This window comes from Mastomys coucha, unplaced genomic scaffold, assembly GCF_008632895.1.
Source record: "Mastomys coucha isolate ucsf_1 unplaced genomic scaffold, UCSF_Mcou_1 pScaffold19, whole genome shotgun sequence".
Classification (NCBI taxonomy): domain Eukaryota; kingdom Metazoa; phylum Chordata; class Mammalia; order Rodentia; family Muridae; genus Mastomys; species Mastomys coucha.
In genome coordinates this window covers 6,806,288-6,832,954 of record NW_022196901.1, presented here as the reverse complement: position 1 = coordinate 6,832,954, position 26,667 = coordinate 6,806,288, and the positions used below count along the sequence as shown (strand labels likewise).

Sequence of the window (26,667 nt, the reverse complement as noted above, 5' to 3'; positions counted from 1 at the left end):
AAAACCTCAAGAACATCATTTAAATAGTAAACATAGTTACATAATAACTGTAATAAAAGGAAATTCCTAATAAAAGAAACCTTTCATTTAAAGAATGTGGAACTGCTCATGTCAAAATGTGACCTGATTTATGTTAAACAACAAGTCACTTAATGGTTTCATGTTTTTCTACTCCAGTGATTATCTTTAAATAGTTATTTTATTCACATAACATTAATATTTTTTGAATTAGAATGCTTGCCATTGTGTTAGAGTGGCTCTTTGTGCTAATAATGTTATATAATCCTCACTGCATAGTAGATTTCATATAAATGAGGATTTGGTTTTATGGTTTATCAACTATTGGTTCAATTGTTAGTATATGTTGAATACCTTCAAATCAACCATCTCACTGAAGATTAGGAGTAAAATATTAGCTACACTTTATATTCTCAACAAATAGGTGTTACCAAGAGGAGACAAACATGCAAATAGCATACTTGACTGTGCCACTTAATCTTCATTGTCAACCTTCTAGATTTTAAATCATCTAGGAGACACAAACTTCTAGTCTTCCCACAAAAGGCTGAGTAACAATGGCCAATCCCTGACTGCATGTGGCACATCCACTGGGCTACGGTCCTAAGCTAAGTAAATCCAAGAAAACAAACTGAGTAACAATATGCATCTCTCTCTGTTGTGAATACAATGAGTAACTACTTCACATTTAGAGCTGTTGTATTACTATCATGAAAACTCTCTGAAATCCAAATCTTTACACTGCTACAGGAGAGATTCTCTAACTATAAAGTTCTCTCTAATCAGTTTCATGTGTTTAGGTAGACATATGATCAAAATGATATTCTTTCTATGATGATCTATCCTAGTTTTTCCTTACACAATTTTTAAATCCTTGAAAATACACCCTATAGTCATTTAAATATATATTGTATATTTTTTCCAATTACACTACAAAGCATTCTCAGTATTGTTATTATAGAGTGCAGTATGAAAAAAATGCTTTGCCCAGTGAATCACATTAATATTTACTGAAAAACTAAATGTTTAATATTGACTATCAATTTAACAAAATCTAGAATTACATAGGAGACAAGCCTGCAAGCACATCTCTGAGAAATTATTTAGATTAGGTTAATTGAAATCAGAAAGCCCATATTAACTGTCTTTAGTGTTATGTTTCTAATTAATTGTTTAATAATTCTACTTATAGGTGACAAAATACATTGATTTTCATTTTTCTAAATTTTTATACATATTTTAAATCTTATTACTATATTGTCTTAGTTACAGTTTTATTGTTGTAAACACCATAACCAAAGCAGCTCTTATGAAAACAACATTTAATTGGGACTGGCTTCCAGGTTCAGAGGTTCAGTCCATTATCATCAAGGCAGGAGCATGGTAGCATCCAGGCAGAAATGGTGCAGGAGGAGCTGAGAACTCTACAGGTTCATCTGAAGGCTGCTAGCAGAATACTGATTTACAGGCAGTTAGGATGAGAGTCTTAAAGCCCACAGCCACAGTGACATACCTACTCCAACAAGACCACACCAACTCTAACAGGGCCACACCTTCTAATAGTGCCACACCCTAGGCCAAGCATATACAAACCATCACATATATTGAATAAAATTTTAATTCCTTAAATTCCTTATTGTATAATGAAGCACCATGTTACTGTCTGACCACCTAACCACCTAAATTATGTAATAACAAATTTCTTTTTACATTATAGAAATATCTGCCAGGCAGTGGTGGCACATACCTTTAATCCCAGCACTTGGGAGGCAGAGGCAAGAGAATCTGAGTTCGAGGCCAGCCTGGTCTACAGAGTGAGTTTCAGGACAGTCAGGACTATGCAGAGAAACCCTGTCTCAAAAAACCAAACAAACAAACAAACTAACTAACAAAACAAATATCACTACAAGCTGCTTAATATAGTTTACTAGCACACTTTCAATGTGATATGCAATATATTAATCTTTACTATTTTCATTATTATTCTGTCATTTTGTAGGTGGTCACTCTGGTATGATATGATTATGGTTCTATGAAGTTTAGAAGTTTACTTGATGGAAACTTCTAAAATAGTAAAAATACATTTTAATAGTGAAATGAAATCTTTCCCTATAAGAATCTAAGGATCATTTCTTTTTATTTTTTTCCTCAGATCCATGCTATATGTTCATATCTTGAACTTGCATTTTAAGATTTATTTTTTACATAAAAATGTACTGAAAATTTGATTAAAGATTGAATTGAAACTTTACATTACTTTTGGTCAGTAACTAATTTTCCTGTATTGATTCTACAGCTGTATGAGTAAGGGAGGTCCTTCCATTTTCCGGTGTCTCCAATTATTTCATTCACTATTAAAAATTTTTCATTCTAAAGGTCCTTTCTTTCCTTAGTTAGCTATATTTCAAGGGTATGTGTGTGGGGGGGGAGTTGTTCTCTTTTGAATTTTTGGTTATTTGAATGGGATTAATTCTCTAACTTGTTTCTTAATATGTTGGATATTTGTATATGAAGGCCACTCATTTTTTTAAATAGATTTTGTACTCTGCCACAAGAAAGAAAGAAAATGTTGATTAGCATTATGTGTTTTAAATCAGAATATTTAGGGTCTTGTATGTACATAATCAAGTAATTTACAAATATTGATATTTTTATTTTTTGATTCTTTTTAATTCCTACTTATGTCTTATTCTTCTAATTAGAACTGAAATTATTACATTAGATAGAAATGGGGGATGTGGATATTCATATCTTATTTTTGATTTTGTGGAGAATGCTTAAGTTTCTTTTTTTTCTTTTTTCATTTTTAACTTTATAAAATTATTTTTATTGGTTATTAATTTATTTACATTTCAAATGTTATCCCCTTTCTTAGTTTTCTCTCCACAATTGCCCTAATTCATTCTCCCTCCCCCTGTTTCTATGAGAGAGCTACCTACCCACCCACCGAATCTTGCCTCACCCCCTAGTATTCCCTATGTTGGGGCATTAAGTTTATACAGGACCAAGAGTCTACCCTTCCATTGATGCCAGATAAGGCAAGCCTCTGCTACAAAAGCAGCTGGAGCCATGGGTCCCCTCCATGTGTACTCTTTGGTTGGAGTTCTGGGGGGTCTGATTGCCTGATATTTTGGTACTTCCTATGGGATTGCAAAACCCTTCAGCTCTTTGAGTCCTTCTCCTAACTCCTCCATTGGAGTTCCTGTGCTCCATCTTGTGGTTGGCTGTGAACATCCACATCTGTATTGGTCAATCTCTGGCAGATCCTCTCAAGGATCAGCTATATGAAGCTCCTGTAAGCAAGTTTTTCTTGGCATCAGCAATAGTGTCTGGGTTTGGTGTCTGCAAATGGGATGAATCCCTAGGTGCAGCAGTCTCTGGATGGCCTTTCCTTCAGTCTCCACTCCACTCTTTGTTCCTGTATTTCATTAGACAGGAACCATTCTGGGTTAAAATTTTTAATAAGGGTGGGTGGCCCTATCCTCCACCTGGGGCAGGTCCTAGCCTCTGGATATGGTCCCTACAGGTTCTCTCTCCCCTTTGTTGGGTATTTCAGCTAATATCATAATTTTTATGTCCTAGAAGCCTCCTACTTTCCTGGCATCTGGGATTTTCTGGTGGCTACCCCAGTTTCCCATCATCCACTGTAACACACCTCTGTTCAATTTCCTGACACTCTGTACTTCTCCCCTGTCTCTTCCCACACCTGGTCCTGTTCCTGTTTTTCTCTCACTCTACCTCTAATTCTCAGGTCCCTTCCTCCCTCTGTCTCATGTGATTATTTCGTTCCCCTTCTAAGTAGGACTGAAGGATCCACACTTTGCTGGTTTTTTTTTCTTCTTGAGCTTCATATGATCTTAGAGTTGTATCGTGGGTTTCCCAGGTTTTTGCCTAATATCCACTTATCAGAGAGTACAAACCACACGTGTTCTTTTGTGACTGGGTTATCTCACTCAGGATGGTATTTTCTAGTTCAATCCATTTGCCTAAAAATTTGATGAAGTCATTGTTTTTAATAGATGAGTAGTAGTCCATTGTGTAAATGTACCACAATTTCTGTATCTATTCCTCTATTGAGGGACATCTGGGTTTTTTTACAGCGTCTGGACATTACAAATAAGGCTGCTATGAACATAGTGAAGCATGTGTCCTTGTTATAGGATAGGGCATCTTTTAGGTATATGCCCAAGAGTGGTATAGCTGACTCCTCAGGTAGTACTATGCGCAGTTTTCGAAGGAACCACCAGACTGATTTCTCCAGTGGTTGTATAAGCTTGCAATCCCACCAGTAATGGTGGAGTGCTCCTTTCTCCACATCCTTGCCAGCATATTCTGTCACCCAGTTTTTGATCTTAGCCATTCTGATTAGTATGAGATGAAATCTCAGAGTCATTTTGATTTACATTTCCCTGATAACTAAGGATGTTGAACATTTCTTTAGGTGCTTCTCGACCATTTGAGACTCCTCAGTTGAGAATTCTTTGTTTAGCTCTGTACATTTTTTAATAGGGTTATTTTTTTTCTCTGGAGCCACTTCTTGAGTTCTTTGTATGTATTGGGTATTAGCTCTCTATCACATGTAGGGTTAGTAAAGATCTTTTCCCAATATGTAAGTTGCCATTTTTCCCTGTTGAAAGTTTTCTTTGCCTTACAGAAGCTTTTCAATTTCATGAGATCCCAATTGACTACAGGTGATTGTAGAACCTGAGCCATTGGTGTTCTGTTCAAGCAATTTTCCCTTGTGCTGGTGTGTTTGGGGCTCTTTCCCACTTTTCCTTTTATTAAATTCACTGTATCTAGTTTTATGTGGAGATCCTTGATCCACTTGGACTTGAGCTTTGTACATGGGGATAGAATCTCAATTTGCATTCTTCTACATGCTGACTGCCATTTGAGCCAGCACCATCTGTTGAATATGCTGTCTTTTCTCCACTATATGGTTTTGGCTTCTTTATTAGCAATCTGTTGACCATAGGTGTGTTGGATTAATTCTGGGTATCAATTCTATGCCACTGATCTACCTGTCTGTCTCTGTACCAATACCATACTGTTTTATCACTATTGATCTGTAGTACAGCTTGAGCTCAGAGATGGTGTTTGCCCCAGAAGTTCTTATTGTGAACAATAGTTTTCACTGTCCTGGGTTTTTTGTTATTCTAGATAAATTTGAGAATTGCACTTCCTTTCTCTGTGAAGAATTGAGATGGAATTTTGATGGGGATTGGATTGGATCTGTAGATTGCTTTTGTGAAGATGGTCATTTTTATTATGTTAATTCTGCAAATCCCAAAGCATGGGAGATCTTTCCATCTCCTGAGGTCTTCTTCAATTTTTTTTTCAGAGACTTGAAGTTCATGTCTTACACATTTTTCACTTGATTGGTTAGAGTCACAACAAAACATTTTATATTACTTGTAACTATTGTGAAGGGTATAGTTTTTATATTATTTAAATGCTTTTTATATATCAAACATATTAATAATATTGAGTATTTTGAGAATCAAATGATACATACAAATTTGTTCAACTTGTATATTCATATCTTTTGATGCCCTAAAAATATCATTAATGAATATGTGATACTATCCATTACTGAGGACCCTACATCTAATGTTGAATACTAAATTGTGTCATATAAAATATTCTTTGGGGATTGAACATAGTAGAAGAGCATAAAACATTAAAAATGACCAAGTTATTGTTGAGCAGAGTGTTATTCTTTCATGTGTATACATGCTTTCCTTTTTGTTGATATTTAAGATCAGCCTTAGTTTGTGGTGATCTGATAGGGTGCATAGGATTATTTCAATCTTTTTGTATCTGTTGAGACAAGTTTTGTGACCAATTATATGGTCAGTTTGGGAGAAGGTACAGTGTGATGCTGATAAGAAATTATATTCTTTTGCTTTTGGATGAAACGTTCTATAAATATCTGTTTGGTTCATTAGGCTCATAATTACTGTAAGTTTCACTGTGTCTATGTTTAGTTTCTGTTTTCACTATCTGTCCATTGTTGAGTGTGGGGTGTTGAAGTCTCCCACTATTATTGTGTGTGTGTGGTATGTGCTTTGAGATTTAGTAAAGTAAGTTTCCTTTATGAATGTTGGTGCCTTTGCATTTGGAGCATAAATATTCAGAATTACTAGTTAATTTTGGTTGATTTTTCCTCTGACCAGTGTGAAGTGTCCTTCTTTATCTGCTTTTGATAACTTTTGGTTGAGAATTTGTTTTATTCAATATTAGAATGGCTACTCCAGCTTGTTTCTTGGGACCATTTGTTTGGAAAATGGTTTTTCAACCTTTTACTCTGAGATAGTGTCTGCCTTTGTCACTGAGGTGTGTTTCCTGTATACAACAAAATTCTAGGTCCTGTTTATGAATCCAGTCTCTTAGTCTATGTCTATTTTGGGAAATTAAGTCCATTGATGTTAAGAGATATTAAGGAATAATGATTGCTGTTTTCTGCTCTTTTGTTGTTAGAGATGGAATTATATTTGTGTGTCTATCTTCTTTTGGGTTTGTTGAAAGTTTACTTTCGTGTTTTTTCTAGGGTGTAGTTTCCCTAATTGTGTTGGTGTTTTCCATCTCTTATCTTTTGCAGGGCTAGATTAATGAAAAGATATTGTGTAAATTTGGTTTTGTCATAGAATATCTTGGTTACTCCATCTATGGTAATTAAGAGTTTTGCTGGGTATAATAGACTAGGCTACTCTTCAGGTTCTCTCCAGGTCTGTATGACATCTGTCCAGGATCTTCTAGCTTTCATAGTCTCTGTTGAAAAATCTGGTGTAATTCTGAAAAGTCTGCCTTTATATGTTATTTGACCTTTATCCCTTACTGCTTTTAATATTCTTTTCTTGTTTAGTGTATTTGGTGTTTCAATTATTATGTAATGGGAGAAATTTCTTTTCTAGTTCAGTCTATTTGGGGTTCTGTAGGCTTCTTGTATGTTCATGGGCATCTCTTTCTTTATGTTAACATATTTTTCTTCTAAAATTTTGTTGAATATATTTACTGGCCCTTTAAGTTGGGAATCTTCACTCTTTTCTATACCTATTGTCCTTAGGTTTGGTCTTCTCATTGTGTCCTGGATTTTCTGGATGTTTTGGGTTAGGAGCTGTTTGCATTTTGCATTTTCTTTGACTGTTGTGTCAATGTTTTCTATGGTATCTTTTGCTCCTGATATTCTCTCTTTTATCTTGTGAATACAACTGTTGATAATGCTTGTATCTATGACTCCTGACCTCTTTCCTAAGTTTTCTATCTCCAGAGGTGTCTCCCTTTATAATGTTTTTTTATTATTGCTATTTCCATTTTTCAATCCTGGATAGTTTTGTTCAATTTACCTCTTTGGTTGTGTTTTCCTTCTTTAAGGGATTTTATGTTTCTTCTTTAAAGAATTCTAGGTGTTTATCCTTGTTCTCCTGTATTTCTTTAAGTGAGTTATTTATGTCCTTCTTAAAGTCCTCTATCACCTTCATGAGAAATGATTTTAGATCCATTTAGTGATTTGCTTTTCTGGTATGATGCTGTATCCAGGACTTCCTGTGGTAGGAGAATTGAGTTCTGATGATGCCAAGTAACCTTGGATTCTGATGCTTATGTTCTTATGCTTGCCTCCAGCCATCTGCTTATCTATAGTGGTTCCTGCCCTCGATATATGACTGGATCCTGTCCTTCCTATGATCCTGATTGTTTCAGAACTACTCAGAGTTCAGCTGTCTCTGCGATCCTATGATTCTGGGACCCTGTGATCCTGTGATCTTGTGTACCTGTGTGTGTTAGAGCACCTGAGAATGAAGCTTTTTCTGGGTGTTGTGGGACTGGCTGCAGAGTTAGCGTCCAAGGTCTGCTCAGGGAACTGGCCCAGACCAGAAGGAACCCATGCCACTGGTCAGGCAGAATTCCTGGGTGCCTGGGTTCCACTGGTACCAGTTACTCCAAGTATTGGAGCAGATTTTTGTGTCCTTTTCACCTCTGACCCTATGATCCTGGGCCTGTTAGAGCACTTGGGAATGGACCTGCCTCTGGGTGTTGTGGGATTGGCTTTGGATTTCAAGCCCTAGATGGCCCAGGTCACCAGCCCACAACGGAAAGGGGCCCTAATTTCTTTCTAAGCCTGTTTATCTTTTGAGTAGAGGAAGGCTACTGATTTGTTTGAGTTAATTTTATACCCAGACACTTTGCTGAATATGTTTATCAGCTGTAGGAGTTCTCTGGTGGAATTTTTTTGGGTGACTTAGGTATACTATCATATAATCTACAAATAGTGATATCTTGATTTTTCCTTTCCAATTTCTTTCTCTTGACCTCCTTTTGTTATCTAATTGCTCTGTCTAGAACTTTGGCACTATGCTGGATATATAGGGAGAGTGTGGGCAGCCTTATCTAGTCCCTGATTTTAGTGGGATTGCTTCAAGATTCCCTCTATGTAGTTTGATGTTGGCTATTAGTTTACTGTACATAGCTTTTATTACATCTAGGTATTGGCCTTGAATTCCTGATCTTTCCAAGACTTTTCTCATGAAGGGAATTTTTGTCAAATGTTTTTTCATTATATATTGAGATGACCATGTGATTTTTTTCCTTGAGTTTGTTTATACAGTGGATTATTTTGATGGATTTCCATATATTGAACCATCCCTGCATTCTTCTTTGACCAAGTTATCGAGTAGAATATTGTTCAGATTCCATGTGTATGTGGGCTTTCTGTTGTTTTTGTTGCCATTGAAGACCAGCTTAAGTCCGTGATGACCTGATAGGATGCATGGGATTATTTCAATCTTCCTGTATCTGCTAAGGCCTGTTTTGTGACCAACTATATGGTCAATTTTGGAGAATGTACTATGAGGTGCTGAGAAGTAATTATATTCTTCTGCTTTTGGATGAAATGTTCTATAAATATCTATTAAATCTCTTTGGTCCATAACTTCTGTTAGTTTCACTCTTTCTCTGTTTAGTTTGTGTTTCCATCATCTGTTGTTTGATGAGAGTTGGGTGGTAAAATCTCCCACTATTATTGTGTAAGGTGCAACATGTGCTTTGAGCTCTAGTAAAGTTTCTTTTATGAATGTAGATGCCTTTGCATTTGGGGCATAGATCTTCAGAATTGAGAGTTTGCCTTGGAAGGTGTTTTCCTTTAATGTGTATGAAGTGTCTTTCCTTATCTTTTTTGATAACTTTTGAGAGTCTATTTTATTCAATATTAGAATGGCTACTTTGATTGTTTCTTGTGACTATTTGCTTGGAAAATTGTTTTCCAGTCTTTTACTGTGAGGTAGTGTCTGTCTTTATCACTGAGGTGTGTTTCCTGTATGCAGCAAAATTCTGGCTCCTGTTGATGTGTCCAATCTGTTAGTTGATAACTTTTTAATGGGGAATTGAGTCCATTGATGTTAAAAGATATTAAGGAATAATGATTGTTGTTTTCAGTTATTTTTGTTGTTAGCAGTAGAATTATTTGTGTGACTATCTTCTTTTGGAATTGTCGAAAGCTTACTTTCTTGCTTTTTCTAGGGTGTAGTTTCCCTCCTTGTGTTGGTGTTTTCCATCTATTATCCTTTGTAGGGCTAGATTTGTGGAAAGGTATTGTTTAAAATTGGTTTTGTCATGTAATCCACCTATGAGTTTTGATGGGTATAGTAGCCTGAGCTGATATTTTTGTTCTGGGGTTCTTTATGACATTTGCCCAAGATTTTCTGCCTTTTAGAGTCTCTGTTGAGAAGTCTGGTGTAATTCTGATAGGCCTGCCTTTATATGTTGCTTGAATTTTCCTTTACCTCTTTTAATATTCTTTCTTCATTCTGTGCATTTGGTGTTTTTAAATTATTATGTGGTGGGAGGAATTTCTTCTTTGGAAATTCCAATCTATTTGGGGTTCTGTAGACTTCTTGTATATTTATGGGCATCTCTTCCTTTAATTTAGGGAAATTTTCTTCTATAATTTTGTTGAAGATGTTAACTGCCTCTTTGAGTTGGGAATCTTCGCTCTCTTCTGTATCTATTATCCTTAGGTTTGGTCTTCTTATTGTGTTCTGATATCCTGGATGTTTTTGTTAAGAGCATTTTGCACTTTAAATTTTCTTTGACTGTTATGTCAGTGTTTTCTATGGTACCTCTGCCCCTGAGATTCTCTCTTCTATCTCTTGTATTCTGTTGTTAATACTTGCTTCTATGACTCCTGATCTAATCTCTGGGTTTTCTATCTCCAGGGTTCTCTTCCTTTATGATTTCTTTATTGTTTCTATTTCCAGTTTTAGATCCTGAATGGTTTTGTTCAATTTCTTCACCAGTTTGATTGTGTTTTCCTGTATCTCTTTAAGAAATTTATGTGTTTCCTCTTTAGGGCCTTTTAGCTCTTTATCTTTTTTCTATTGTATTTCCTTAAGGGATCTAATATTTTTCTTGAAGTCCTCCATCATCTTCATGAAATAATATTTTACATCTGAATCTTGCTTTTTGAGTGTTTTGAAGTATCCAGGGATACTGTGGTGGGAGAACTGTTTTCTGAATTTGCCAAGTAGCACTGTTTTCTGTGGCTTATATTCTTGAGCTTGCCTCCCATCATCTGGTTATCTTTGGGGTTAGCTGGCCTTTCTTTCTCTGATTGTAGTTTGTCCCTGCTGTGAGCTTATGAAACTGTGAGCTTGGATGTGTCAATACTCTTGGGGGACAAGTTTTCTCTGGATGGAATTGGGATGTGGTAGACTGTAGCTCAGGGTCAGCTCCCCCACACAGATAGAAACAGGAAGTTCCTGTCACTGTCTTCCCTGTGATTTTTGTGTCCACTGGGCCCCAAGTGGGTCCTTATTGGGTCTGGAATTGGTCTGGTTTTGATGCTCTCACCTGTGTGCTTGGGTGTGTCAACAGTCCTGAGGGACAAGTTTTGTCTTCTTGGGATCCAGGTACAGAGGTTTGTGGCACAGGTCATCTCTGAGATGGAAATCATTTTAATTTATTTTCTCCAAAATATATGCCTTGGTGTATAGGCTTGTAATGTATACAAACATTCACATTCTATTCCTAATCTAGCAAGAGTTTTATCATAAAAGTATATTAAGTTTTTACCAGTATTTGCTGAATCTATTGAGATGAGTGTTTGATATGTGTATGTAAGGCCATTTATTTTATAAATTACATTCATTGAGTTGCATTACTTGAAATATCTTAGTATCTGTATACTGAAGTTAATTTGGTCAGGATAAATGGTCTTTCTGATGAGATCTTGGCTTCAATTTGTAAGTATTTTATTGAGGATTTTTGCATCTACATTCATCTAAGAGATTATTTTCTAATTATCTTTGTTGTCTCTATTTTGATTTATTGCTGCAATACTGGCTTCAGAGAAATAATTTGGAAGTATTCATTTTCTTTGTTATAAATGCATTACTCAGAGAAGCCTTGATTTAAGTTCTTTAAAGTTCTGATAAAATTCTGCACCAAATATTTGGATTGGAGCTTAGCTAATAGGGAGATGGTTTATTATTGTTTCAATAATAGTTTGAGTTTTCATATTGAATTTTCAATATTGAAATATTGAATTCTAATACTACACTTTAGTATTTAGTTTGATACTGGTCTGTTAAATTGTCTATTGTAGAAGGTAGGTGGTTCTTCATCCCAGGCCCATGTTCCCAGAAATAAGACACAATCTCAAATTACATATTTATAAATACCTTGGCCATTTAGCAAGGCTCTTTTCTGGTGAGATCATAGCTTAAAATAACCCATGTATTCTAATCTAAATTTTGCTACATGGCTGCTTACCTGTGCTCATGTTTTGTCAAATCTTTCCAGGTGAATTTCCCCCTCCCCCGACACTATCCAAGAATCTTTTCTGCCTCTTGAGTATTCCACCTCCTATTTACTGCCTAAGCTATAGGCCATAAGATTTATTATTGACAGGTGCCGCATCCATACAGACATAAGATATTCAAGTATTATGGTAATAAATCAAAATAGAGACAACAAGGTTAAAAATCAAAGCCAAGTTCACATCAAAAAGATCATTTATCCTGACCAACTTAACTTCAGTCTATAGATGCTAAGATATTTCAAAGAGTGCAACTCAATAAATGTAATTTATAAAAAATAGCCTTACATGCACATATCTACAGTTCATCTCAGTTTTGGTTTAGTAAATAGATAGTATGCTATAAAAACTTCTTTAATTTCTGATATTTTCCAATAGTCTAGATTATATAATCTAAATATATTTTTGTTTTAGATATCTCTTGAACATTTCTTTTTAATGAAAGTTCATACAATATATTCAAATCATAGTTTCCTCTCCCGCATCTCCTCCCAGGCCCTTCTTACTTCCTTATTGATCTACCTCCATATGAGTAGACAAAACAAAGAAAGCAAAGAAAAAACAAATACGAATAAAATTAAATAAATAAACCATCAAAAATCAAAAGAAATATATACAAACACAAACAAAACCTATAAAATGAGTATATACTATATGTTAATTATATATCCATAAACTATCACTATATGTCTATCATATCTCCCTTTGAATTTAATGTTATAAGTTTATAAATTTTTACTTATGTATGTATTTATTTTTAATCTGAGTCCAATTAGTGCTAATCATATGTTCATAGGCATGGTAAACTTACTGGTGGACATAAAGGAAAATGACCCTCTGAACTTGGTCCATAGAAAGTTCCAATATTAGGAGGTATAACCTTGCTGAAGTAGATCCAGTTGGAGACAAATGCAGGCTTTGAGATCACTCATGCTAAAGTTATGCCCAAAGCCTTCAATGGCTAATTGTTCCACAGTTAGGATTCAGGCCCCTTCCACCATTCAATTTTGAAAATTTTAGCTTGTTTAATCAGGACACACACACACATACACACACACACACACACACACACACACACACACACATCACATCATCAATTCTGTAGTCCATTGATTTTCAAGTTATAGTTTAACATTTGTGTCTTTATTCCTATTCATTGACTTCTTCCTTGAATTTGGCTAAATGTTTTTGTAGACTTTTGATATTTGGTTTGATTTGGTTTCTGTAATTTTTTAAAGGAATATTAATAAGTTAGTAAGATTATGCCCCTCCAGGTTTAATGAAAAGAACTTTGAGCTCTAAATTTTCCTCTAGAAATTGTCTTTATTGTGTCTCATGGGCTTTGTTACTCATGTTTTCATTATTGTTCATTTATAAAATTTTTTAAATTTTTATTCTTGATTTTATCAATGATATATCTACCATGCAATAATATGCTACTTAATAGTCACAAATATGTGTTTTCTATAATGTTTCAATTTTCCTCTAGTGATTGCATTTATTGTATCTCATGGGCCTTGTTTTTTGTGTTTTCATTACTGTGCTTTGTAGAATTTTAAAAATTTTATTTTTGATTTTATTAATGATATATCCACCATCCAATAATATGATATTTTATATATACACATTTGTGTAATTTTTGTAGTATTTCTTATTGTTGACTTTTAATTTTATTGCAGACAAAAAGAACACAAGGAGTTGTTTAAATGTCCCTGTACTTACTGATGCTTTCCTGGACTATGATATATGATTTATTTTAGAGAAAGCCAAGTTGATGACTGCGAGGAATGTGCCCTTGTATAGTTTCAGTGAAATTTTCTGTCACAGTTTGTAAATGGCTTCTGCTATGGTGTCAATTATCTCTTTTCTTCTGTTTCCTTTTTTCTTTGCATTATATTTTAAACTTTTTTATTTATTCTTTGACAGTTTCATAAATATATACAATATATCTTGTTTATATTAACCAAAATTGTTCTTCATGCTTGCTTCAAATGCCATAAACACTTCTCCTTCTCACCTTCACAGTATGAGTTTAAAACACACAGGTGTTAAGTGCAGAAATTATAAAGGCAGCAATAATAAGTCTATCTGCAAAGAGTTGTGAAAGAGTTTATTTCCATTCCTTTAAGTTCTTTCAAGATTTGTTTGTTTCTTTATTTGTTTTAGCATTTACCAAACTCTCTGAAGGTACTCACAGTTGTTCTTTTGATTCATGGGTCTTGAGTTTCATCTAGGATGTTCTCATTTGAGACTATTATTATGGGGTTGGTGATATGGAGACAAGACATATTTTCTTGGTTTTAATATTGCTTATGCTTGTGCAATGGGATCTGAAAAATTGGAGTTAGAATATTTGATAGGGCTTCTGATACGAGCTTTTGGCTTTTCTGTGTTGAATGAGTGTATGGATCTGAATTCACTGTTATCCTGACTTGGCTTAAATAACTATGAAATTCTTAAATCTCAATCTAGGAACCTAAATACTTAGCTACATTGAGGGTTATGTATTTTGTGTAAATGTTTGGCTAATAATCTCGGTCTTGTATGCTCCTATTTGCTCAAGAATATCAATTAGAAGATGAAGGAAGAAGAAGAAGGAATATAGTATTTTAGGGACACTCAAGAAAACAGAACTGGAAAAAAAAGCAAGGATATTATATGGCCTTATGCAAAGGCTATGCAATGGCAATGGTTCGTGGAAGGACAACAGGTAAAAAAATGTTGAGTGTTCCTATGGCAAGGGTCTAAGAACTAATAGCAGAGGCACTTACTGATCCTTTCGTACCTGCTGGAGGGTTCGTGAAGAACAGTGGGTAGGTTGGGAGAGTCCCAGAAGGAAAGAGTCAAAGGCTGCTGAGACCTCATGTGGTAATTCATTGGTCAATACCCTTGTTTTGAGACAGACTCTCTCAGAACCTAGAACCTCACAAGTTAGGTAGGTATGCCAGCCAGTGACATTCCCCAGAACTGTGATAATTAGTGCATGCCACCAATCTTGATTCCACAGCCAGCCTTTAAACTGTGAGTTCAAGAGATAAGTATATCTCAGTTCCTTGCAGTTACAAAGAAAATACTTTACTGAGTTATCTGCCCATTCCCCACTCTGAGGCTTTTAGAATCCCTTAGTTCTCCCATATCTGTATGTCCATTTCTAGGCTCAAAAAAAATCTTTAGCAAGAAATCTGTTTCACCCTTCTTTTCTAGAATTTGAAAGCAAATAGATCTTTTTCTAGAAGCAACTCTGCTTTGTGAGGTCTTCTCCTCTGTCAGGAGAAAGGGCATTGACCTCCAAAAGGGATCTTTGTATTTTTGATTCAGTTGCAAAGTAGCAATTAGCAATTGCTGATTTTCCCCATTTCATTTATTAGTGATGAAGCCTTAATTTCTATAGCAGTGCTCAAGCTCTTCTCCCTTTATTCTCTTTCTATTACATACCAAGATACTAAGCAAAATGAACCATTATTTAAACTTCATAACTTCACCTAGCCAAATAGCAGTGGTTATGGATACAGTGATGTTGCCAGAAAATTTGTTTCAGTACAAAATTTTAAACTATGGTTGATTCAAAAGAAATTGAATATGTAAGAATTATTAACTTTAACCCACTTAACTGTCCATATTAATTTTTGCTCTTAAAGGTAAACATATCATCCAATGTTTCACCAAGACTTGACTTCTACATCTTTAATATAAGTTCTTAGATGAGTGAGCTTATAATTTGAAATGATGCATCCATCAAACCAAAGATGTTTAAATATTTTCAATAGATTAAAAATACAAGTTAAGCATATAAATGTAAATAACTACAGCCCTAAAGAATGATAGTTTTATTTTTCTTTTTTATTAGAAGTTTTCTGTATTTATATTGCAAATTTTATCCCCTCTGAAAATCCCCATATTCCATCCAGTGACTGTTCCCACCTGGGAATACATCACATATATATTTACCAAACTCAGACACTATTGTGGATGCCAACAAGTGCTTAGTGACAAGAGCCTAATACAGCTGTCTCCTGAGAGGCTCTGCCAGTGCCTGACAAATACAGAAGTGGATGCTCACACCCATCAGAGTGATCATAAGATCCCCAATGGAGGTGCTAGAGAAAGAACCCAAGGTAATAGTCTTATTTTATATTCCTTTGTTGTTCCATACATTAAAAACAATCCATTTAGATCATATTTACCCCATTTACCCTCTCCAACTCCTCATGAACTTCTTCATATTCTTTCCAACTTTAAAACTTCTTTTTCTTCCTCCTCTTTTTTCTTCTTCCTCCTTCTTTTATATCAATTATTGAATAAAATTAGGGACATTATGCTGGTTATATTTATGTCAACTTAATACAAACTATAATAATATGAGGGGAAAAACATGGATTGAGAAAATATTTCCATAATATCGCGCTGTAAGCCAGTTTGTAGAACATTTTCTTGATAATTAATGGGAAGCACCCATTATAAGTAGTGTCACCCATAGGCTGGTAGACATGGCTTCTATAAGAAAGCAGCCTGAGCAAGCTATGTGGAGCAAACTAGTGTCAGTACTCCTCTACTGCCTCTCTATCAACTCTTGCCCCCAGGCTTCTGCCTTTTCTACATTCCCGCCCTGGTTTCCTTCAGTGATGAATTCCAACATAAAAGTATAGGTGCAATAAACCCTTTCCTCTCCAACTTGCTTATAGTTGGAGAGTGTTTCATAGTGTTTCATCACAGCAATAGAAACTTTAATTATGGTAGATGTCAAATTTTAGTGGCATGAATTACAAGACAAAAGTACAATTAACCCTTTCCTCTCCAACTTGCTTATTGGTCATAGTGTTTCATCACAGCAATAGAAACCTTAATTATGATAGATGTCAATTTTTAGTGGATGTAGCTTCATCCAATGGAATATGGGAAATTATACAATGAGTCAGAATAATATGCCCAAAGTACAACCACTAGTGGTGGGATCTTATGGGTCTTCTATCTGTCCATTTTTGGAGAATTGTCTGTTTTGATCTTATACAGACCCTGTGCAGACAACCAGAAAGGCCATACATTTATGAATGCGACAATCCTGTCATGTCCAGAAGATACTATTTTACCTCAATCCTTCCCAAAATCTTGCTCTTAGAGTTCTTCTGCCCTATTTTCAGTGATGTTTGCCAAATTTTAATGGGAAATGGTATAATAAGAATTTTCTATTTGGCACTGACCACTTCACAATCATTTATCATCCACATTTTAACATGGTGTGGGTGTCTCTAACAACTGCTACCTACTCCATCGAGAAGTTTTGTTAATGAGGTGTTGAGAGTTGCGCTAATCTATGGGTGTGAGGATAAGTACCTAGAAGGCAGTTTGATATTGTACACATTTGACAAAAGAAGAGTAGCTTCTCTTAGAAGCTGTGGCTTCACCCTCATCCTAGCCATGGCTTCTTAGCCTTGTTTACATGTTTACAGTAATAGGAGTGCATTTTATCTTCTAAGATGGGTACAATGTTTATTAGAAAATTGCTATTCACCCTCATAAAATCTATGCCACTGTTGTAGCAAGTAGCATATTTCACCATGCCAGTTTTTGTTGTAGTTTACCAATTTCACAGCTAGGTAAGACTATTGATGACTTTTTTCCTCCACTGGCAGAGGATCTTACCATCATGTTCTGGTGGGAAGCCAAGAGCCACAACAATAGCCTCTATTGTATTAGATATGTTTTAAGGAAATATATGTTATATTCAACCATAAAAATGAAACTATTAAACTTTCAATAAAATGGATAAAATGTAAAATTATTATATCAACTATTATACCATAATATAGCTTGGCGTCAGAAAGATAAATGAAAGATACGTACTTGTTAGGATTTCATAGAAGCAATGTGAATGAGGGCAGAAACTGATACACGACACAACTTTTAAAAAGTCTTCTCTGATCAAAAAGCATTATTCAACATAGATCTCTAAACTCATTCTTGGTGTGACTTATATCTGGACATTTGAGAAGATTCAGTGTCCTTTCCTAAAGGAACAGGCTTACTCTTTTCAGTACTTGCCTGTGAACTGATTTGGAGCCTTCATCCCTATAAAATGAGTGTTGGAAATCAGGGTTTGTACTATAAAATGTATGCATATGTGAACTTAATGTTTCTAAAAACAAAGAGGATGACATAATTAACTTTATTAATTCACATTTATGTTTGAATTTGTGTATTACTTAATTTAGCCTGTTTTTACTAACAACAAAATCAAAAACAACAGAACAATGGATAAAGCTGTTGAATTAAGGCAGAAAGTAGAGGTTTCTTATGCATGCTAGTATTCAATGGATACATTGTTTTCCTTGCTAAAAACAGAACCACCTGTCTTCTGCCCTTGATCTCTATGATAATGAGAGAATGAGTACATTCTACCAAGGTAATAAGCCTTAACTGGACTAAGGAGATGACTCAACTGGTAAAGACACTTGCTTCCAAGCCTATAGGCCCAAGTTATGTTCATAGTGTGATGGTTTGGAGAGATATGAACCCCATAGCCTCATGTGTTTGAATATGGGGCTAATATGGATTAGCACTATTAGGAGGTGTGGCTTAAAGGAAGTGTGTCATTATGTGATGGGCTTTGAGATCTCATATATGTTCAAGCCACACCCAGTGACATATTCTCCTGCTGCCTATGGGATGAAGATGTAGAGCTCGTAGCTCTTTTAGTGCCATGTCTGCCTGTACACTGCCATGCTTCTCACCATGACGATAATAGATCAAATCTATAAAACTATAAGCCAGCCCCAATTAAATGTTTCCCTTTATAAGAGTTGCTGTGGTCATGATGTCTGTTTAGCAATGAAACCCTAACTAAGACATCCAGGAACCACGTGGTAGAAGAAAGAAAATCAAAACCAGTAGGTTGTCCTCTCATGTCCATTTATACACTATGATGGATATGCATGGGCATACATGCACACACACATACACAGACACTTAGTACACATAAAACAGAGACTACATCATTTAATTCTAAATCAAGGATTGTTCTAACACTTTCCAGTTCTGTATGATAATAAATGCCTAGTTTGCTTAAGTTGCTATGTATAAATTCTCCTCTACAGGCAGATTACATTAACTATTTAGTAGTTTGCTTTATATGGCTTACAACAAATGTGACCAATTTTCCTAAAGTTTTTATTCTTGAGCTAGAAGTAAATATATTAAGTTAATATCTCAGATCTTTAGAAGATTTTCTGTGAGGGGAATGCTAAATAAAAAATTTCTCATTCACAACTAAAATCAAAACAGAACTCTCAGTTCCTAAACAAATTACATGAGTTACAAATAGTATAAGATTGGGAAACCACAACTGTATGCATATATTTTATGTAACTATGTAATAGCCATATGCAAATGTGTGTAGTACTAAGAAGAAAATAAAGATATTAGGTTGCAACTTTCAAAAGTCTCACTAAGCCTGAAGTAAACTCATTATAATAATCTACATGCCTAGTAAAAAATATACAGAAATATTATTTTTAAAACAACAGATTATATTTTCTGACATAGTATATCATATGATCATTTAGGAAACACTTAGAAAACCATGAGAGATAAAATGACTTGGCATTGAGTCTTTTAAGGGCAGGGAAACATACTAGTAGCAATAACAATAGCTATAAAAGGGAAGACAACTTAATATTTGACTACAGAAATGACTGGCTTAAGAGTAAACTAAAATCTTATTATTTATCCAATCCTGTGTTGTCCTGACATCAAGCACCTTGAGGCAAGGTCCAAGCACAGGCCCCCACATGCAGTCAGCAGGCTCAGAGGAGAAAGGAGGTAATTCTAAACACAGTGCAAAATTTTAGAACTAATATTTGCAAAATAGATGAATGAGCAAATGAGGATTAGCTTCTACTAAATTTGTTTGAGTTTACTGTATCTCAAAAATTTCAGGTGACCAAAATAAAAAGTACCTTTCAGATGTCCCCTTGAAAGGTTCAAAATAAACTGCAGAATTGCACATTTTATCTCATTGCAAAAACATTCATCATCACCTGGAACATGGACATTTATGATAATTCTATTTAAACATCACCTTAACAGGAGTGCAGCTGCCTATTAAAAGAGGCATCTAATCAGTACCAAACACTCCAGACATTTGCTAAATAAATCCATAAATAGATATCCTGCCAAACAACTCATCCAGAAAAAAAACTCACTTAAATAGGTTAGCAAATAGACATTTTTAACAGAATATAAATAATTGAAACCAATATTGTTTTATCGTACATTTTAAAATTTTTTCCTCTCTTTGGAAATTTTTTATTCAAGGTATTTCTTGTAGAAATGCAGAGAGAGAGAAAAGAATAGATAAGCAGAGGCCGGCCATGGAGAGAGGGAGGAAGGGAGGGGGAGAGAAGGGAAACAATGAAGAAGAGCAAGAGGGTAAGAGAGGTAACTGAGACAAGCGAGTTGGAAATTGTTAAACCTAGTAAAATTTTCTAAAATATAATAGGCATTTTTCAAAGAAACTTATTTGAGAAGCTACATGTTTTTACAACAACTGACTAATGAAATAAATAGAAACAGTATATTATCAAATATATAGAACAGTCTAATTGTGAATATTTTAAGACATTAGAAAGAAGCCATTGGGGATTCTGGAGGCAAGATTAAATTCAGCACAACAGAACTCAGAGTGCCCTTGGATGTCAAGTTTCTAATTCTTACGATACAAACAGGTTAATAATAATAATAATAATAATAATAATAATAATTCCCCTTAAGATGAAAAAGAACACCTTTTTTATTTGCACACGAATCCTTGCCTTGTCTAGCTACACCTAATTCATTTAAACTCTGTAGCAGTTGGGAAGAAAAATAGTACCTATAGACCTATAGGGAATGGCACTAATAGGATGTCAGTACAGGAGACAAATTCCTGAACAGAATATTAATGGCTCAGTCCCTAAGATCAAAAATGGGTTAATGGGAGCTCATGAAACTGAAATGATTCTATAAGTTAAAGGACACTGTCAATAGGAATGAAACAGTAGCCTACCAATTGGGAAAGGAACTTTAACAACCTTACATCAAACAGGGTGTTAATATACATAATTTATAAGGAACTGAAGAAACTAGAGACCAACAATCCAATAAATAACCTACATGAAAATGGGGTAAAGAGCTAAACAGAGATATCACAACAAAGGAATTTTGAGTGGAAATGAAGCACTAAAAGAAATGTTCAACATTCTTAGTTTTTAGAGAATGCAAATCAAAATGACTCTGAGATTCCATTTTACATCCATAAGAATGGCTAAGATCAGAAACTGAAGTGATAGCAGATGCTGTTGAGGACGATGAGGAAGGGGAAAACTCTTCCATTGCAAGAAGGAGGGCAAACTTGTACAAACCTTTGGAAATCAATTTGGCATTTTCTCAAAAAGCTGATATTAGATTTACTTCAAGACCCAGCTATACCACTCTTGGGCATATTACCAAAAGATGTTCCACTATACCACAGGGATAGTGGATGTTCATAGCAGCTTTATTCATAATGGCCAGAAACTGAAAACAACCTAAATGTTTCTCAACCAAAGAATGGATAAAGAAAATATGACACATTTCCACAATAGAATACTATTCAGCTATTAAAAAGAAAGATGTCATTAATTTTGCAGGTAAATATATGGAATTTGAGAATATCATCCTAAGTGAAGTAACCCAGAACAAGAGAGATATATATGGTATGTACTCACTTATAAGTGGACATTAGCCACAAAGTGAAGGACAATCAGGCTATAATCCACAGACCCAAAGATACTGGGTCATAAGACAGTCCCAAAGGAGAATACATGTGTCTCATTCAGAAATTAAACAGTCATAGTAGGTTGATAGAGAGAAGGAAGTGAGTAGGAAAGGAGATGAGGAGGGGAACAGAGATGTCAATCAGATGTGGGGGTTCAGGAGAGGGACAACCAGCACATGGGGTGAGGGTCATCTCTAATGACTAGCTGGAGGCCTGGGACAGGAGAGGATTAGTCAACCAATGACTTCGCCAATTGCTGCCCATCCCATGTGAGAGAGTCAACCCTTGACACTGTTAATGACACTCTGCTATACTTACAGGCAGAAATCTAGCATAACTGTCTCTTGAGAAGCTTTATCCAGCTTCAAAAGGAGGCAGATACAGAAATAGTTCTACCTGAAGATCCAACTATACTGTTCCTATGTGTTGCATACCACACCCAAATTTTGCTTCACCATACCACAAGGACACCTCGTCCACTATGTTCATGGTGGCTTTCTTTATAATAGCCAAAAACTGGAAACAACTCAGATGTTCCAAACAATAGATAAAGAAAATATTATATATCTATCTAATAGGATACTACTCACCTATTAAAAACAAGAACATCATGAATTTTGCAGGTAAATGAATGGGACTAGAAAATATCATCCTAAGTGAGCTATCTAGGCTCAAAAGGACAGGCATAGTATATACTCACTTTTAAGTAGATATGAGCCATAAAGTACAAGATACCCATAATAAACTCCACAGACCCAAAGAAGCTAAATAAGAAAGGCCAAAGCAAGGATCTTGAATGTCACCTAGAATGGGGGTAGTAAAATGGTCATAGGAGGCAGATAGAAGGAGGGAACAGGATGGGAGAGGGAACAGGGAAAGGAATTGAGGGGTTCAGGATCAAGTGTGGGGGAAGAAAGGAGAAAGGGTCAAAGAACCAGGAGAATGGATGGAAATCTGTGGCAGACAGGGCTGAGGAGATGGTAGTATCTCTAGGACATGCCAGAGTCCTGGGATAGAACAAGTTTCCAGGAGTCTATAGGGCTGTTTTTAGCTGAGACTCATAACAGTGGGAATATGGAACCTAAAATGTCTACCTCCTGTAGCTAGACAGGATCCCCAGTGGAGGAATAAAGACACCAACCCATCCACAAAGCTTTGGACTCAAAATTTGTTCTGTCTACAAGAAAGCAGGGACAAAGATGGAACAGAGACAGGGAATGGACAACCAATAACTGTCCCAAATTGAGACCCATCTAGTGGGCAAGCATCAATTCATGACACTATTAATGATACTCTGTTATGCTTCCATACAGGAAACTAGCATTTATCACCTGAGAGCCTCTATCCAGAAGCTGACTGCAACAGATACAGAGACCGACAGCCAAGCATTGGGTGAAGCTCAGGACTCTTATGGAAGAGTTGAAAGAAAGATTGAGGAGCCTGAAAGGGATATGAACTCCACAGGAAGACCAGCAAGTCAATTAATCTGAACCCTTGGGGTCTCTGAGACTGAACCAGCAACCAAAGAGCATATAGGCCTGACCTATCTCCCACACACACATATGTAGCAGATGTGCAGCTTGTTCTTAATGTGGGTCCCCCAAGAACTGTAGTGGGGTCACTCCCTAAAGTTGTTGCCTCTCTGTGGAATCTGTTTCCATAAATAGGTTGCCTTGTCTGGCCTCGGTGTGAGAGGATGCACCTAGCCCTGCAGAGACTCATTGAGCCAATGCAGAGTTATGGAGGAGAAGGGGAGGGATTGTGTGAAGGGTGTACCAGGAAGAGCTGAAACAATCAAGATGCAAAGTGAATAAATGAATAAATTAATAGAAAAAGAAAAGGTCTCTAGGTTCCATCTATTCAAATTGTTAGGCACCTCCTTCTTTAGATAGAAAAAAATTCTTCTATGGTTGTATTGAAAAATGTTTTCTATGCCTTTGATCTGTTTTATTTTTTATTTGTGTGTTGTTTCATTTTTTCTCCTTCTGCTATTCATATTATATTCCTGTTTGATCTTTTCATGGTATCCCAGATTTCCTGGATGTTATTATGTGCCTGAGTGTTTTTAGATTTAACTTTTTTTTGAACCAAAATATTGCTTCTATGTTGTCATCATTGCCTGTGATTCTTCTTCCATCCCTTGTACTCTCTTGGTGAGGCTTGTCTCTCTGGTTCTTGATCATGTTTTTAAAATTTTCTTTTCTGGTTTTCTATCAGTTTGTGTAGGTTTGTTTGTTTGTTTGTTTGTTTGTTTTGACATATGTGTGTGTGAGAGAGAAAGAGAAACAGAGACAGAGAGACAGAGAGAAACTGCATCTTCTTTAATTTTTATACTCCTAATTTCAGAAAAAAATAAAACAAACAAATGGAAAATCCCCACAATATAGAATATCCAACCCTGCTATTCTGGGGGAGGAAATTCTCTTGCCTTAATGCACAAGGACAGGATAGAAAAGGTTCCTCTACATATGATCCAGAAGCCAGGTGTTCAATGGCCAGTCAAGACTGCTGGATAGTGACAGGAGAACTACTTAGAGGACATGGGCTTCCCAGGGGAATCTCTAATCTACTTCTTCCATGCAAGAAGCATCGTCATCACCCTCAAGGGGGGAAATCTCATCAGAAACAGTAGCTCTGGGCTCCTCTGCTGTCACCTCATCTTCATCAATACCCAGGCCTAGTTTAGTCATGTGGTTGATGTAGTTGGAGTGGGTTCCTGGATCCTCAGTGAGAAGCCAGAGGACAGCACAACAGTTTCAAACAGCAAGTCCACCATGTCCTTGACATCTTTGTCATTTTTGTCTGCCTCAGTCTTCTGCCACAGGGTCTCTACAATGGGGTAGAGATTTTATCTCTAGGTGTTTTTTTTTTTTTTTTTGCCATCATGTAGCCCATTGTAGAGTTGTCTCAAGGTGCTTTAACATTCATGATTCCTTCCATGTTCCTTGTCCAGCCATAAGTACTTGTCACAATGTGAAAACACAAACCTATTGAAGACAGTGACTCTTTCAACCTTATTCAGGATCTCCTTCATAAGCTTGCAAAGATTTTCGACTTTGCTTTGCTCTACTCCAGTTTCTTCTTTCATCATCATCTAGTAACTCCTGACCCTTCTTAGTCACTGAGAAATGTTCCTTCCATCAAATTCATTGAGCTGCTGCATGCAGTGCTTGTAGTTAGGCTCAGTCATATACACCAACTCAAAGCCTCACTTCAGTATATGCTCCACAAAGGCAGAGTTGGCCACCTGCTCTTTACTCTCACCAGTGACATATTAGATGGACTTCTGTGTCTCCTTTGTGTGAGACACATGTTTTGACAGGGACATCATCTCACCTTGAGACTGGGAGGTATGTTAGTGCAGGACCTCAGAGAGGCAGGAATGGTTACTGGAATTTTTGTGGATTCCAAGGTTTAAATTCTTGAAGAATGCCTCATAAAATTTCTTATAGTTCTCTTTGTCATCAGCCATCTCAAATAAGAGCTCAGGGAGCTCCCATATAATGTTTTTACAGATGACTTTCAGGGTCTTGCTCCGTTGCAGTGTTTCTCAGGGAATGTTCATGGTCAGGTCCTCAGAGTAAACCATAGCATAGATAAAGTTGAGGAACTCAGTTATTAGCTTATCACAGCTATCCATGATGAACATACAACTGACAAATAGTTTGATGTTGCTCTTCTGGTTGTCCTTAAAAGGTCAAAAGCAGCTTGACCAAGTAGTCTTCCCAATCATGGTTGAAGCTCTTATAAAATTTACCATATTCCTCGAGTGATGTCATCAGTGTTTCTGGTCCAAATAGTTTTAGTCTTATTTAACTCTTCCTGATCAATATACTTCTCCTTAATGTTCTTTGTTTTCTTTTTCTTATCTTTGCCACTGTTGTGCTCCCCTTCTGATCCCAGATCTTCAATTTTAGACTTTTCCTCATCCTTAACTTTTTTCCTCTTTCTTGCCTTTCTCTGCCATGTTATCACTGATCTTTTCTTGTTCCTTCTCCAAATAGAGGAGATAAAGTGACCTATGAACTGTGAATGCTTCTTCACTACTTTTTTGGGCCTCCTCTCCTCTAAGTATTTTGTCTTGTCTTCCTTGAGATGAAGGATCACTTCTCTACCCCTGCCAATGGGCTCACCATAGTCTGCATGAACTGTGAAGGATCCACCATCAGAAGACTTCCAGGCATACTGTTCACTACTGTGTTTTATGCTTTCTCTGTCACTAGATAGGGCTGAACAGAATTCAACACAAAACTGCCTGATCATGGAGATGCCTGAAACAGCCTGGAGAGCCTCCATGAACACATGTGTTCCATGCTTAGCAATGGTTTGCAAGTCATTTGTGTGGTCAGCCTTGGTCATGTCAATGCCCGTGTCTACCAAAGTCAGCATGTGTTTCTGAAGATTGGAAATGATGTCAGTTTTCAGCTCTTAGCTGCTTACAGTTCAACCTGAAAGGGTCTGCCAAGCTCTCATACCAGATTGTATCCAAGGCATCAGAAGCATTAGAGGTCAACTCCCAATGGAAAATTTCCTTGTTTGAATATGAAGTATTAATGATGAGGAACATGAGCTCAGCAATTTCTGTTTGAAAGGCAAAAGGAATCTACTTCTTCTTCTCCATGGTATACTTCCTCAGGCATCTTGACAGGAAAGCCAAGTAGTAGTGCAGGGTAGACCTGAACCACGTGCAATTGGAATGACAAGCCTAGGTGGCACAGGGGTGACTTAAGAACGGTATGTGTTTTCTTTATTGATTCTATTACAATGCATTTTATAATTGGTGGAGATGTTGATCTATGACCAGAAACTTCCCTGCAAGTATGATACTCCCAGAAGGCAATCTAGCTCCTCTACTCATCCCTGATTCTTTTCAGTATTATGAGGCAATCTGAGGTTCTGTAGTATTCATATAGCACCCCATGTCACAGAGGCAAATACAAAGTGTCTACTGAATCAGTGTACTGTAGGCTCAAGAATAAGAATCTAAAAGGACAATTCATTTTAATGTTATAATATTTTAAATATGTGAATGTTGGATTAATTTTTT

General features: G+C 36.1%; 1 pseudogene; it reads right to left on the bottom strand.

The window, feature by feature from the left end:
- Positions 1 to 24,181: 24,181 nt before the first annotated feature.
- LOC116097395 lies at positions 24,182 to 26,260 on the bottom strand (annotated as a pseudogene).
- Between the last annotated feature and the right edge of the window lie 407 nt (positions 26,261 to 26,667).